Source organism: Musca vetustissima, unplaced genomic scaffold (genome assembly GCF_032173495.1).
Source record: "Musca vetustissima isolate MV318-11 ecotype Yass unplaced genomic scaffold, APGP_CSIRO_Mvet_v1 utg72218, whole genome shotgun sequence".
Classification (NCBI taxonomy): Eukaryota; Metazoa; Arthropoda; class Insecta; order Diptera; family Muscidae; genus Musca; species Musca vetustissima.
In genome coordinates, this window is record NW_026876601.1 from 129,103 (window position 1) to 145,032 (window position 15,930).

General features: G+C 34.5%; 1 protein-coding gene across 1 annotated transcript in view; it reads right to left on the reverse strand.

The window, feature by feature from the left end:
- LOC133321150 (short neuropeptide F) overlaps window positions 1-15,930 on the reverse strand; it is a 61,554-nt gene that overhangs the window by 35,456 nt on the left and 10,168 nt on the right. The gene's annotated exons all lie outside the window — the stretch shown is intronic.

A 15,930-nucleotide genomic window follows, 5' to 3' on the forward strand; every position in this document is an offset into this window, starting at 1 on the left:
CGAGTAAAATCCGCTTTTAATTATACACTTAACTGAACACTTATAGGCGTTAATAAGTTTACAAGTTGTACACATTAATTGACTCTCTCTCTCTCTCTGTCTCTTTCTCTTCCTCGAGCAAAGTATCCCGTGGTTAGCAACCGTTAAGGCTGACCAAGTTTACAATAACCAGCAGTGGCAGCAGGAGCATTAAAGACACATAATAAAATATGCTAACAATTTTTGTAATACCAAACCAAGGCTTATGAAATGCGTGGTGGCTACCAAGTTGGACGTTCGAACAAATTTGGAACATCGCAGCGAACGAACGAACGACCGAACAACAATGACAGACAGTTTCGCCCAAAACACAAGACAAAGTAATGAGAAAAACAGAGAATTTGTTTTTTAAATTCCTATCATCCTCATCCCAGTTCACTTGTGACAGTTGGGATAATTTAACTCCAGCTGCCAGCAGTAACTTTTTGGAGGTTGGTACATTCAATGACGTTCCATGAATTTGTTATGAACGTTTTTCGTTTGTTTGGTTTGGTGAGGGTGAGATGTCACTGATACTGTTTTGTGATAAACTTGCTGGTGTCATTCTTGTTGGTATCCTTGAAATTAGACCATAGTTATAATATTTAAAGTTTAATAATGATATGACAAAGGTCATGCCGCATACCTGGTAACTGCGAACAATAAATTCCATTTATATACACTAGGAAATGTGATTCTTTACTTGGGAGTATTACCTAGGATTGTTGCAGGGGTTCAAATATAATTTAAGGGAAAAGTCATTACTAAAGGCCGTAGGTCTAACCATAGGTATTATTATTAGAAAAGAAAAACTTTCTAAAATTAGAAAAAAAACTGTATCGCCTTTAAGTGAAGCACAATCCATGGGCCTCCGCCATTAATTACGAACTATATGTCGGTCATATTATCTGTATTGCATTGGTCTCGAAGGATCATATATATATATATATATACTATATATATACTTTCACAGTTTAAATTGTGTTTAATTTAAGCACCTGGCCGAAGAAGCCTTGACTCGGCTCCTTAGAGAGAGAAATGTATATAAACAGAGATTTATTTTTGTATACAGTCCACTTGAGAAAAGATATTATAACAGCTTTTAATCCATGGAGAATATCCGTATCATATAGAACACTGATTAAAAGAAGGTATATCGCGGAATGGACTTTAGAATGGTCTTTGTGTGATCCCTTATTTACAGCTTTTAATGCCGATCTTTTGTTGAAATTTGTACAACGACTGCAGTTTCTTTGGTCCTCAATACCGAGAAAAATATGTTTGGTAGGTAATGGGACAGGGATTGACCCCTAATAGAAGTAGTAGATAATGCGATTCTCTGATATTCCAATGAAACCTCGGAAGATGTTCTATTACGAATTTATTGCCGGATTTTCTTGTATTTTTGAGAATTACTGCACGTGCTTTGATCCACGATTTTTTAACATAGGTGATTGGAGTCCAGGGCATTATTCTCTTCTCTTTCTCCCTTTTCCAACAATGGAAATTTGAAAGGATTGAAAATTCTGTGAATCCAAAAATCCAAGGGTAATGTGTATTTTGAAACGTCTCTGTTTAACCATATAATCGGGCTAGGAAATTAGTGCAATGAGCATAGTCGGACTAACCCCATTGATCTCAACCTCAAACAGATCTAATTTTTCTTAATACCAGGGGAACTGTTCGGTTACTTTATATTGTCGATGTGTATTAAGGAACCCCCTTAATGGGAATAATAAGGAAATGCCAATATTTCTCAATAGAAATTGCGTATTTTTTTCAACGAGTATATAAAATTTTTCATTTTGTTTACAACACCTCAACATATTTGTCAGAGGTCCCTCCTGTTGGAATCACAATACAGGTCGCAATTATTATTACGGAGCTTTTAAAATTTGCACAGATATTGTTTTAACTCCTAAGATGTTTGTTATTACTAATGGAGTATATTATTCCACGTTTTGTTATAGCTCAGATATATCGGTTCCGCCCAAGTTTCTGTGTATTAAAGTTTTTAGCTATATTCTTCCTCCGAAGTGGGGGATGAGATATGAGATATTTACCAAAAACAACGACAAAACAACAACAAAATTATGTCAATTCAGGTTCTTATCCTTTAAGTCTTCATTGAAGACAAGTTCTATGTCTTCAATGTAATGCAATCGAGAAGGGGTATGTTCCTACTTACGTTTTCTATCCTGAATGTCTGTAATTCTAAATTAATGACTTGCTTTGATGAAGAAACAATCGACAATTTGATTTGAAATGCTTCCTGACCGTCTAAAAAGACCCTCACTGTCGATTGCTGTTTTATTTCGTTTTCATACGCCAGATATAAGATTCGTAATCTAAGAGATCTTATAGCACCCAGATTATTTACGAGTCTTTTTTTTTGAGCATCATTTGAAATGTTTGGACTCCAAGAAGAACACACCGTTTTTATGACCAGGTTTGCATGTAATATCGAATGCTTCTATCCAACGATAGTAATGTTCTGTGAAACAACGGCAGTTAACTACAAAAGTGCCAATCGATCACACGTATATGGACGTGTTCACCTCTTTGGATGAGAGGCCTTTCAATGTGTAAGGAACCTGGTTTTTCAAATTGCCAGGCTAAATCCATTGACATTGTGGCCCCTGACACCCATGCGTTTGGGGTCACAGTCGAAACTACCCTCAGTAGTAATCAAAGCAGTTCGGGACTGATCATCCACAAACTGCACCCTCTGCATAGCTTCACGACCTACACCCTTAGTAGTAATCAAAGCAGTTCGGGACTGATCATTCACAAACTGCACCCTCTGCATAGCTTTACGACCTACACTGGATCAAACAATGAATAAGGACTAGTAGCAAATATGAAAATCAACATCTTTCTATGTTGATTCCCACAAAATCCTCCCATTACTGATCTCCTTTTTTTATTCCCATATTCATCATTCATTCCATATAAACATATGCTCGTCAATTTATTATTATTTATTATTTTATAAAATTAATATTTTTTATCGCAATTCTGAAGTTTCTGAATATTTTAATAAATATAAATTAACTAAAATCAACAACAGAATATTGAAAGAGAGAAAGATTCAAAGGAAATATCTAGGAATAGGAACTGTATTAACAAACTAGATCCTTTTTAAAAAAGAAACGAGAATGATCCGCTCCGTGGACTAAATTTCCCAACTCTAGAAAAGTTCAATTCAAATATTGCAGTGTCTTCCTTGTATATTTTGAGCCAATTATTAGTTCCACCTTCCTTGTAAATTTTCAGCCCCACCTCTTTAGTAGTGAGAAAATCGCCTTTACGATTCGTTCATCATTGCAATAGCCATCACACCGTGCTACCATTACAGTTATTTAGCCTTAAGCCGAAATCTAGGATTCTTCTACTATCAGACGATTTCGTAAAATGTTTTGTGTGCATATCGGTGTGGCATGATTTTAGGCGTTTCTATTGTTGCAAATGAAACTTTGGCAGTTAGTATAACAAAGAGTAACTGTAGTAGTATTACAGTTGAAGCTTAACATCCACCAGACAGACAATAAACATTTGTTAGTGTAGCTGTGTGTGCGTTTTGTTTTTTTGCCAAATATTGTCATTTGAATTGTTTGCCTTTACTCGGGAAAATGCACACAAACAAAAAAGAATATCGCCTCAAACGTTAAAAGTGTGAAATGTTTAAGTGAAACCAACTCTTTCGTAGTGAAAACCCTCCATGGATGCCTGTAGGTGTTTTTAAATAGTTTTTCTCATTTCTTGTTTTTCTTCTTTAAATGATTGTGATTTGTTTTCCTTAGAACAAAATCAACTAACATTGTTGTGGTGGTGGTGGGTGTATGCCTTAGATAATTTCTTGGATTGCTTTACATTTGTGTGTGTGGCGAAGGGTGTGAATTTCAATTCGCCCACAAAAGTTTTTTTTTTAATTTTCTCTACCAGGAATTGTTTGCTGTGGAACGAAAAACTTTGTTGTGAAAAACGTTTATTTAAATTAGGTTGGTTAAAAGTTTTATTTTTCCTTTGCGAATTAAACATTAAATGAAATCAATTCGAAGATTTTTTTGCTCTAGAAATTGTAAGGAATGTAATTAACATAACCTAAGATTCGAAAATCTGACCAGTAAATATTTAGTTTGTAAATTCTTGGAATGTAAGGATTATAGGAAATATAATAAAGATCTTATCAGTATGAATTTTGTTTGTAAGATTGTTCTTGTTCTTTGATATTAGATTTACAAAAAATTTAAGCATATTTAGGTGTAATTAGAATGAAATACAACCATATATTAAATGGAAACAGCATATTTTTAGGAATTTTAATAAAAAATAGGCATGAATGTCAGCTGATGTCCAGAGATTTGTATAATAATAGGTATTATTATTTAATTTGATTATTTTTAATTTTTTACTAGAATTCAATGTATTACAATTACATATTAGAAGAAGATGGCCTCAGATGAGTAGTTTGCCAAAAATATAGCCACGGAGATAGTGGAAGGTTCCTTCACTGCAGGATTACAATGTAAGCATTAAAAACCCTGATAATTGATAGCACCAGAATAGTTGTTATAGAAAATGGATTATATCGGTACACTTCTGTTACTCTTCTGATGCTATCGGATGGTTAAGCCAGAAATTGTATCGATAAGGTCTTGCTGTGAAGAAGGACCTCCGTCTCCTCATCTTTGTGATCTATTGGTATTATGAAAATACACCCTGTTTGTTGTAAGCCTCAGGGCGGCATTCTCGCATGATTAAATATTCTTCCATTGCGTTGCACTTTCTTTAACGGATCACCGTCCTATTGATGTGAAAGTTGACAGCAGGGTCCGGTCGTGGGGGACCAGACGGCACTTGGTGTGTTTGCGAGAAAGGATTGGTCGTATTCTGGTGTATGGTCCTGTTTAGAGCTGTTTTGGCGTTGTCAGTTGGGTGGTATTGGTGTGTGACTCCATTCCGTTGAAGCCTTACACCGACTCCGCTAAACTGCCGTAGTGAGTGGTTGCTGGTTTCTACTACATTTGCAATGACCGTGTTATTGTGGTGTCACTGTGTGTGATGAGTGGTTGTTGACCGGTGTCTGCTGCTGGTCTGAACCGTTCGTATGGATGCGTTTGGGTAGGACTCTTGACTGATGGTTTTTCGGGCTGGATACTCGTGAGAGTATCTCACCACTTGGGTGGTTACGGTCTGTCCTGTGTAGGTGTGTGGACTGATGGGAAGACGTGTTTCAGTGCTTTTTGGTCGCTGACGCATGTTTGCTAGCGCCGAATCCTCCATATGGATGTATTTGGTTAAGGCCCTAGCTTGTTAATTTTTTTGGGTATCTGGTTTGACGGGCTGGATACTCGTCAGGGCGTCTAGCCACTAACCCGAGTGTGTGAAACAACGTACAGGATACCCGAGTGGTTTCGGCCACTGTCCTGTAACACACCAACACAGGACAGTGACCGAAACCATTCCGAAATTTGTAGGCTTGGGGAATTGGGGTTGGGAGTCAGCAAATATAAGTGGTAAATGTATTTGCTTTGGTTATGAATCTGGACAGAGGCTATAGTCTGTGGGTGACCAGTCTCAAACTGTTTATAGCTCCGTTATGAACCTGAAAGAATGGTTTCGGTATCACGGGTGTCAGGTTCTGCGGATCTAGCCTGGCAGTTGGTGTTGGCTTTTTGGGGGCATCGTACTGGAGCTGGTTTATTCCCAAATCGCTGGTAGATTTTAGGCTCGGTGTGGAGTTGCATTACAACCAGTTGCCTGATCCATAGAAAGGCAGGAGTTTTAGATGTGTTCCGTTTCTGATCCAAGGAGTTGGTCACGTTCAAATACATGTGATCGTTTGGTGCCTGCATTTTAGTGTGGGGGCGTTGGGTGATCTTGATGTTCTCCGGGTGGGCGTGTAATTCTAGAAAGGTAGACGTGTAAAAGTTCCGTAGATATCACCTTATTAGCGGCACATCCTTGGCCATTTTCCAGGCTCATATATCTGATTGAAATTCACCTTGTCGCTTTCTTAATGACAAAGTGCGTTGGATGATTTTATGCTTCTTATGTCAATTGATGTTGCAACGTAATTTGCGGTGGTTCATCATTCACCTGAAGAGATCGTATGCGGAGCAATAATCATATATTCACCTATGGCTATGACTTGCCGGAGCAAAAAACGCATTGGATATGCCACCTCAACGCCGTTAAATGAAACAGAAGTCCGATTTTCTTTCTTCCTGAATTCGAAAGCGACGTACCCATTGACCACAACATTACAGATTCGGAAACGAATCTTCAAAAATTCAGATATTCTAGCCTACTACCTGATTCAGAAGTAGGTAGAAGCTCGTTGAGTATTCGACCGCATGTATTCAGCGAGCAATTGAAACTGAAATGATGTACCGGTATTTTCTTTCTGCTACCCGAAAATGAGAAGGATTGGGTTGTTCCCCGAAGTTAAAATCCCACTGCATCTGATTTGATGTGGGGTCTTAATTCGGTATTTGGCGAGTGTTGCAGCTGTCCCGGAAATTCCTTTTGGTTATCCACACATCAGAAGTATAGGGAAGTTCTCTGAAGTCGACGATTTGTGAAATCTCCGAGCTATTGACAATAGGTATTCCCATGGTTAAAAAAGGTACGGTGTTCAGAGGTTATGAAGTCGGGAAGCCCATTGATGGATATGAAATAGGTAGGTGGTCTGGCCCCAATAGAATGACAGATTCCCAAGTTATGACATTAATCAGTCTCGGAGACATGATGTACATGTCCGTTGGGCTGTGGCATCACGCAAGACCCTCGGGACATTACCTAGTATGGAATGTCATAAACAACCGGTTCGGTTGTTTGTGTGGCCAGAAGAGCTTTATATTATTCGGGCCTTCTTTATTTAATTCTTCATTGTTGAGTTTTCCTTCACATTCGGTACTACCATACCTTCAACGGATGGGTCTATAGGGTCTAGTTAAAACAGAATGCAATTGATTGTATTCATATGTTGATTGTACTGATAGGTTTGAGTGGAATTAATCATTATTGTATAGATTACAGGTAACTTAAAATGTAATCATTATTGAATTATTTTGTAATGAGAAAAGTGGATTGCGTGTTTAACATCTTTTCGCTGGCTGTACACAGTTATTTCATTATTTTAAAATTATATTTTTAACTTTTGTAGCCTAATTTTAGGCAATGCATGTAATCATGTTCATTCAAAGGTATACTTTTAGGTTGACGTTGTTTTTTTTTAATTTCTCATGTGATTTAGCTTACATTTAAATCCGACATAAATATTTGATTTGGTTTTAAGGAACTTAACGTTGTAATTTCCTTCGCTCATTTTAATTTCCACAATGTTAGGTGGCTTTTCTTGTTCCTGTTGTTGTTTTCGTTGAAAACAATTGTTTCCCCATGACATTAAAATTTTCTATATTTTGACCGTACTTACATTATGCATTAACAGTAACAACAACAGCAATCATAACAAGTACAAGAACAACAAGTACTCTGATTACCATGGACAAGTGTCCATGTCATGAGACACTTATGTACATTGTCAACCTTTGGAGTACTGGTGTTGTTGTTGTTGTTCTGACTATTGACGGCGCCGCGCCGTTAATGATGGCGATGATGACGACGTTGGGGAAGGTACTCGTTACTCTAAAATGACCATGTAATCCACGCTGATGATGGTGACAATGGAATATGTAATGGTCTTTTGGCATGACATGACGATAACGACGACGAAGTCTGTGGCGGCGGTCTATGTAGTGCAACATTTTTAACCCACCCATACCACATAATTGCGGAAGTACAATGCAAATGCTTTGCAATGCAGTTTTCGTTGCATATTTCTAGGGGTTATCGTGCACAACTGGTTAGTTGGTTGGCATGGCATGGTTTGTCTTGTTAACTGGCTGATAGGTTGGCTGGATGGACGGACTCTGGCAGGTATTGGCTTGCCTGACTTACGTACATTCACCTCTTAATCATTATGTTAGCCATGAGTAGCTCATATTTAAACATAATCACTTTCTGGAAATTCTTGTTAGTACAATGGCAAGGTATTGTTTTGTTTTTGTTAAGTTAGTTAGTTCTTGTTATTTTTAACAACTTGTTTAATACCCTACATGTAGTGGACGTCTGTATTCTCGGATTGCAGGCATTGCGGAATCAATGGATCAAAAATACTGTATATGGGCAATATTGCGGAGGTTCACCCCTTTATAACTCGGGAACTACTTAAGTATATGAAAAAAGTGAATAGTTTTCGGTTAATTGATCTGTCGTTGCAAACTGTTCATGATATTGACCTCCAAACTTTATTTTGGTGGAAGCTGTGTCTACTTTAATGTAAAAAAATGTGTAAAAACAGGTTGAGGCGAACCAGTTTTTTTTATGTTCTCTATCGATTTGTGACTAAGCCACTCATTGCATGGTCTTCGTGTCAAAATAAAACTAGAAGCCAACAAAATGGGGACTACGCCCCTTATGTATCATTTTTCAACATTTTAACTGCATCTACCTTTAAATGATGCCGACATTTTGAAGCTCGATTTTGAGTGTTTTTTAATTTTACTTCTAGCTTTAAAACGCAAATATGAATTTATAAAAATCGATTATAAGATTATTGTAGTCGCGAATCTGCGTAATTTGATATGTATTTTGTGTATGTAGTATGCACAGCTTCAGAGTAATACTCATCCGAGGTGCGAATTTTGTGCGATCAAATTTCTAAAAAACCTATTTTTCGGGCCAAATTTTTAGATCTGTCAACTGAATGATTAGGGTACCCGCGATCAATAAGGGTTTTTACGTTTCGGATGATATAAAATCTTCTTCGTGAAAATCCATCTACTAGAACGGCGGGAACTGGCTTTCCAAAAACATGACATTTGGCAAAAAATGTTTTTGAAAATATCGCGGATTTACTTGCGTTTTCTGTGTATTATTTCCGCTTCAATAAATGACTTCATACGGATTTTGATCTTTTTCGAAAAGAGAACTTTAAAAACTTCAGCCGAAAGAGAGATGTACGCAATTTATCTCAAAAATAGATTGTGCTGGCACATCCATGGTTCTTAATGGACCACATTGAAATCGGTATAGATCGATGTATTTTTTTAGGGTGCACACCGAAATCGGATGCGCGTTAATGGCATATGGAGTTCTTGGATATTATTCGCGTTTTACAAGTTTTTGGGTACTTCAATGCAACGTGTGGCACATCTTAGCCGTCGAATGAAATTTCGCAAAATATATATGGATTGGAAGATAAACTTCATAATAATAAGCATCAAATGATTTTGAGAATTACGCGATTTACACGCTATTTAAAATGTATATTTCATAATATTATTTTATTTTAAGATTTATTCCTATTTATAGAATTCTAAGATTTATCGGAAGGGTCTTAATATAATCCGCAAGGCGTATACTTATACACAAAAAGTGATTATTATTATATATGTAAATTTTTCGGCAAAATTCGGGTAAAATGGCAGAATAACCCCAACATTTTTTTCTGTAATTTCTTGTATAAAATTAAAAAAAATAAATATGATGACATTAGTTATTCGAAACAAAAACAAATATTTTCCCTCAATATCTTGTTTTGTTGTCGCTTTGATTTCGAAACCGCTACACGGACTTGTGTGATTTTGATATCATTTGATTCATCGTGGTGTTTAGATTATGTAGATATTTTTAAATTATTTTTTAGGTGTGTGTATGTCATTAATATATTGAAAAATATAGATGTAATCTGCTATATATTTTTTATTTTTCTCATATTTCGCGAATATGTGCAACTTTATCGTGATTATTATAATATATTCATATTCTTATTTTGCGGAGGAAGATATATATCAAAGTTTTTGGTCAATATAATAAACGGCGTAATTTTACTATATGTGTACCAAAAATCATTGATGTGCTGATTTTTTGAAAATGGAATATTAAAAAATTGGCAATATTGCCCATATATGTGTTTATAAAATTAACTTAATTTCGTAAGGACATGCGGCGTTTAGCGAATCTACTGTGAACAGAAAATTGTGTTATAACCAATTTAAGGAAGGCCGAGAATATGTCAATGACGATGCTCGCCGTGGTTGCCCGAACACTTCAACAAGCCGATAAAAGTATAGAGGTGTAAAAAAATAATTTTGGATAATCGTCGAATCAATATTGTCTCACTTTCAACCAAATTAGTTGTAATTTGTAATTCTTACCAAAAATTATCAATTTTGGTCCCCATATAACGGTACTCCTCTAATTTGTTTTTTTTTTGATAATTTTTATGCGCGTTTTTCAACCAAATCGGCTCTTATTTAATATTTTGAATTCTTAATAAGTGCGAAATCTTCATACCAAAAACTATCAATATTGAGTTAATTTTCGGGGTAAGTACCATATCAACGGACCCTTTATTATTTGGTACTTTGGAGATTTTGAACACGTTTTTAACCAAATTGGCCATATTTCAGTTAAGCTATGTCATAGTTTTATTCCCATATTACCTAAACCATCGATTGCATGATATTTTAATATTGAATATTGCTAATAAATAACATATTATTTTTTTTCTAATGTTTCATCAGCCATTTTGGATTCATTTTATTTGATTTCCAAAATCTGAACTCACTGTTGTATTCAGTGAACATAGCTCTGCAAAATGTGTTCTAAAGTAATTTAATTAATTCAATTAAACAAAATTACCACCATTTTCGATCCACACTATTGAATGGTTAATTTTTTTTTGCAGAATCGTAATCATCGATACCGAAACCCTTATATATGTTATTTATTTATTTATTTCAAAAACCCTCTGCTCTAACATTCATGAAAATATCATTGTAAATATTCCGGATTTACAATAAAATATTATATATTAATTTGTTTACACAAGCCGAGGTCTTTTTGACCCGTTAATTGTTAACCGATCATTATATAAACCATCAGGTTTATTGGGCTGATCCTAGGGTTGCTAGATTCCGATTCTCAAAAAGCTGGACATTGGGGATTTTAAAAGCAGAAAATTAAAACTTATTAATATTAACTCAAGTTTAAGGGTAGCCCACAACGGTAGCCCAAAATATTTGGTATTTGGGGCATTTTGGACACGTTTTTTAAACCGATTTGGCTGTAATTTGGTATTTTCGAATCTCATTACATTGCGCATCTACGTACTAAAATCTATTAATATAGACCTAAGTTTCAGGGTAGAGCCCATATAACGGTACCTCCCAATATTCGGCATTTTAAGGATTTTGGACACTTTTTTTTGGCTATAATTTAGTATTTTTATTTATCATTGTATAGCGCATGTCCGTACCAAAAATAATTGGTACTGACCCAAGTTTCAATGTAGCCCTCATAAAACGGTACCCCAATATTGGGGATTTTGTACACGTTTTTCAAACAAATTGGCTGTAATTGAACCAAGTTTGAGTGTAGCCCCCATATAACGGTACCCGCACATCTTTGCACTAAAATTTATTTCTATTAAGTAATTTTAAAATTTGTTAATGTCATCCTCATAATAGTTTTAAATTGCTTAATTAAAAACAGGGTGCGAAGAATCGCGAGAATTCGAGAATGTTTGTTTTCATTCGTGAGAGAATGTCAGAAAGAATTTCCACCAATGGTGGGCAAAATTTCTCTTAAAAAATGTTTAAGGGAAAATAAAAACGTGAACTATTCTTCGGAATTTATTAAATTTAATATTTTTAAACCATAAATAATATCCAACGAAGTTCAAAAAATAAATTCATTAAAAAAATTCGGAAAAAAATCATTAATGTTTATTTTTGTGTTAACATCAAAAATGTTTAGAGAACGCATAAACGCTGGTGTGCACGTCTGCCCAACTATGATTTCAACCACCAAACGAAACGAACGATCGTTGTTGTGTGCTCTCATTCGTTTGTTATGTGTGTGCGAATATTCTTTGGCGAATGCTCGTTTGGTAAAGAATTTATCGTCATAAATTAATTCGTAAAATGAGCACAAAACGAAAAGAATGTATTTTCATTCATTCGCGATCGAATTTTTGCGCACTCTGATTAAAAATATTTAACTCATTTATTTCGCATTGTTGTTGATCAAATATAAGCGTGTTTCGCAATAGCATGGGGGATATTCTGAGCTCGAAATTGTCAATTTATATCCTGCAAAGTATAGAAATCTATTACAATTTACCCATTTCTATTTTTATCGTACTACCTTCGGAGGGTATCAATATATGAAGCTGAAAAGCCATTTTCCAAAATGAGCTACATCGGTCCCTCACCGATATAGCTACCAGAGGTATTGGACATTGGTCCCCTTTTTTGATAAATAATTTTTTTTAGGATTTTAGACATTTAGTGCATAGTGATTTACTCTATACTAGAATCCCGCCCGTTATCCGTTTCTGTATAAGACGCGATACAGTACTTTGGGGGTGAGAAAATCCATTGCAAATAAATGCCAACTCAATATGGTGTAACCTTTAGAAAATTTGGCACCAAAAATTGCTGCAATTTAGTATTTCTGGCCAAATCCCCTTCCTACGACTTACGGAACAAAAAAACTTGCAAAAATTAAGTTTTTGGTCCTAAAAAAGTTAAGTGTCATCTTGGGCCAGAAACGGTGACACATATAAAATTTTGTGACAAAACGCAGTATGTTCCTTGTTTACGACTCAGCTAGTCAAGATATCGAGCCATATTCGCCAAAAAAAAACGTAACCCTCACCATAATCGATTTTCGTTTTATTCGATAGATCAATAGTTCTCGATAATGTACATCATCTCTTAAAATTTGGTGGCTGTAGACTTTACCGTTATAATTTTACAACAAAAACAATTTTATCGTAAACACATATGATCAGTGTGTTTACATTTTTGTAAAACGCACGTGTGGGTTACGTTTTTTCTCTTTTAATAATATAAATGAAACACACCATTATTTTAGTATTATATTAGAAATCCGTACTTCGGATGCTTATAGATATCATGTCAAAGACATATACGTGATTTTAGTAAACAACTAGAAAAACTTTCGTTAATTTGACCCGCTCGAACTTATACCATGAGGTGTAGGGGAGACTGGGGCACCTTTGGCATCGGGTTTTCGTTATGAAGCTCTCACCGTGCATCACTAGTTTCGATACATTGGTATCGAATATCGAAATAAATAACTGTAACAAAGTTTGAAATCTCTAGCTAATAAACTTATTAGATGCACGTTTTTTTTTGTAAATTTTAAGGCTATATTATTAAATAGTGGTTAATAAGTTTAAAAATATTCCTTTAATATGTTTTGAAATTACATATATAAGACGAAACTTGCTTGTATTGATGAAAATGCGATAGAAAAAATATATATTTTTATAGTATGCATCAACGTCCGCCGCTAGAAAATATAGCCTTAAAAATCAAACTTTCAGTCGCATATTAAACAAAATAGATCCTTTAGAGGATCCTTTAGGGAAAAATGGTACTAGTTTTGATAATTAAGTATCAGAGGACAACAATCACCCATACAGTTTTTATATCTGTTGGATAAGTACTGAGGTATAGAGCTCTAAACAAAAAGTCCCGAAGGTGCCCTAGTCTCCCCTATATATAAAGTACCTGAAATCCTTTGGGACTTTAGAGATATGGCAGATTATTCAACAAAAATGTTTTAGTATATTTAACACAAATAAAAGCACACTCGTTTAAAAAAGTGCCAAAAATTTGCAGAATACCAAGTATTTGGTGGGGCCATATTTAACATATTTAATAAGAATTACGTTATTTTATTTTTATCTTTTGTTATTTTTAATGTTAGGATTTTTATTTAAAGTATGATATTTAATTTAAATTAATTGAAAATGTTTATAAATTCAATAAAATAGGAACGGAAATTCATTTTATTAAAATACGTTTGGTATTAACCCTCACATTTTTATATTGACCCTTTGCCAGCAAGACAGCGAAAAAACCGTAACCCACAAAAACAACCGTTATATTCCAAAAACCCACGCAAAATTGATTAAACTGAGTATTTTATATAAAACAAAACTACAATTCTAAATTTCAATAGCTTTATAAATCTGAATTTATGAAATAAAAACCGTCTCCTGTAAAATTTCAAATTTGAGGGTTACGATTTTTTGGCGAATATGGCTCGATATAATGAGCGTTATATCAATATACAAAACGACACGACACTATTCTGTATGGTATAAAATTGTTTGTAAATAAGACTTGCACACACCAAGAATTGGGATCATAATTACAACTATTTTGGTTGGGAAATTCTTAAAAGGGACCCTTTAAATTCCCGGAGTACCACCTTACAAACCCTCGATTGAAAAATGGTATTTGAATATCAATATTGTGAAAATAACTTGACATTGCGTTTATTTCTCCAAAAACTGACTCATTTCAAACATTCTAATGCTTTACGCAGATTTTGCGATTGAGGTTTCCTATTCGGTAGAGTAAAAGATGTTCGTTCTTGCCCAAATGAATACAATTTTACTTACTCACTTCCCGTTAGTTTTCTTGTTTTTCGGTCTACAGTATGTAAATCATGTTATAGCAATTCACTACAAATTACACACTTTACTATGTGATCTGGGTCTGAGTGGCGTTTTTTCAGAAAACAGGAAAACAAAACTTTTTAATCCTCATATGTTACGACTGAGAGACCAACAACAAAAAAAGGGGGACAACCAGCTCTTTGTGGTATCACATTACATGTTGAGCAGTGGACAATAAAAAACAACAAAAGTAGGAGTAAAAAAACAACAACAAAATCAATAGTTATTTTTGTTGTTGAAAATACTTCAGTTGGGTTTCCCGGGGAAATACAATTTTGTTAAACAGGAGTTATGAACACAATGACATTTAAACTGATTTCAAAAAAGGAACGAGGAGAGGGTGAAAAATTAAAACAATGCGAATAACTGTTAATGATGTTTTTGTTTTATTTCAACAGCAACATTAAAAAACTCCCACTACTTTTTTCATAAAATTTCATGGAAAATTATATTTTTAATATTAAAAAAATCATGTTTGTATACAATGACAAGTTAATAAATTTAACCACAAAATATTTTATTGTTTGTATATTCCCTTTGGGAAGTTGTTGTTTTTTTGTATAACTTATTTAATTAATTAATAATAACTGTTTATTGAACAAAAATTACATCGATTAATAATGTCATAGTACTTAGTTGGAGCTTAGTGGTTGGTTGTTGTTTGAATGTGTTGCTGTTGTTGTTATTTAGAATTGTTGTTATGGGATTTGCTCACGTTGTTGTTTTTATTTGTATATTGTTTTTTGTTGTTCATAGTACATTAAATATTTACAAATAAACATAATAAATAATTGTATTATGTTATTGTTTTATGTCTAGAAATATGCAAAACATGTGTGTGAACTAATGCTCATTATCCTCATTAAAATAAATATTAAAAACTTGTATTGTTATAACATATTGAAACAATATATGAATCGAAATATGTTGTAATAATTGTACAAAAAAATAAAGAGAGAGAGAGAGAGAGAGAGAGAGAGAAGAGATTAAATGCAGATAGGTCGAAGAATATGTTTAAGGACACCACTTCCCCATTGTTGTTGTTTTTTTAGTTAAAGAAAGGATATTCCTTTCGAGAAGGGTCTTGATTTCCGATCACTGAAACTAAAGAAAATTGTGACGATGGCGATCAAAAATTGCGAGTGCACTTCAAATTCGGGCAAAGAGAACAAAGAGAGGGCGAATCGAGCAAAGACTCTGCACTGAACCAATTTGAAAACGAGGTAATGTCTATTTTCAGAGACATATTAGGAATATAAGACCCTATACGAATATTCGAAAGAGAGAGAGAGAGAGAAGTGCAGATAGAAATTTTTATATAAAACAAAGGGTTTCCTTTGTTT